Source organism: Protomyctophum parallelum, assembly GCF_964188405.1.
Source record: "Protomyctophum parallelum genome assembly, chromosome: 18".
Classification (NCBI taxonomy): domain Eukaryota; kingdom Metazoa; phylum Chordata; class Actinopteri; order Myctophiformes; family Myctophidae; genus Protomyctophum; species Protomyctophum parallelum.
The window spans coordinates 26,775,111-26,776,440 of NC_139716.1; positions in this window are offsets into that span (position 1 = coordinate 26,775,111).

Here is a 1,330-nt window from a genome sequence, read left to right on the forward strand (position 1 = left end):
TTTTGAACATGGGCTATAGCCCCTACCGTACGGCATACTATAGCACGCCGTTTTTCATCATTTTTGAGGATTTGAAAAAAAATCAAAATTTAAAAAAACATGGGTTATAGCCCATCGTTTTTTGAAAATTTGAAAAAAAAAATTAACCTTGTTTTTCATAATTTTTGAACATGGGCTATAGCCCCTACCGTTCGGCATACTATAGCACGCCGATTTTCATCATTTTTGAGGATTTGAAAAAAATTCAAAATTTCAAAAAACATGGGTTATAGGCCATCGTTTTTTGAAATATTGATTTTTTTTTTAACCTCGTTTCTCATAATTTTTTAACATGGGCTATAGCCCCTACCATTCGGCATACTATAGCACGCCGTTTTTCATCATATTTGAGGATTTGAAAAAAAATCAAAATTTCAAAAAACATGGGTTATAGCCCATCGTTTTTTTTTAATTTGAAAAAAAATGTAACCTCGTTTTTCATCATTTTTGAACATGGGCTATAGCCCCTACCGTACGGCATACTATAGCACGCCGTTTTTTATCATTTTTGAGGATTTGAAAAAGAAAAAAAAAATTCAAAAAACATGGGTTATAGGCCATCGTTTTTTGAAAATTTGAAAAAAAAACTGTAACCTCGTTTTTCATCATTTTTGAACATGGGCTATAGCCCCTACCGTTCGGCATACTATAGCACGCCGTTTTTCATCATTTTTGAGGATTTGAAAAAAATTCAAAATTTCAAAAACATGGGTTATAGCCCATCGTTTTTTGAAATATTGATTTTTTTTTTTACCTCGTTTCTCATAATTTTTTAACATGGGCTATAGCCCCTACCATTCGGCATACTATAGCACGCCGTTTTTCATCATATTTGAGGATTTGAAAAAAAATCCAAATTTCAAAAAACATGGGTTATAGCCCATTGTTTTTTTAAATTTTGATTTTTTTTTTAACCTCGTTTTTAATAATTTTTGAACATGGGCTATAGCCCCTACCGTACGGCATACTATAGCACGCCGTTTTTCATCATTTTTGAGGATTTGAAAAAAATTAAAAATTAAAAAAAACATGGGTTATAGCCCATCGTTTTTTTAAATATTGATTTTTTTTTTAACCTCGTTTCTCATAATTTTTTAACATGGGCTATAGCCCCTACCATTCGGCATACTATAGCACGCAGTTTTTCATCATATTTGAGGATTTGAAAAAAAATCAAAATTTAAAAAAACATGGGTTATAGCCCATCGTTTTTTGAAATTTTGATTTTTTTTTTAACCTCGTTTTTAATAATTTTTGAACATGGGCTATAGCCCCTACCGTACGGCATACT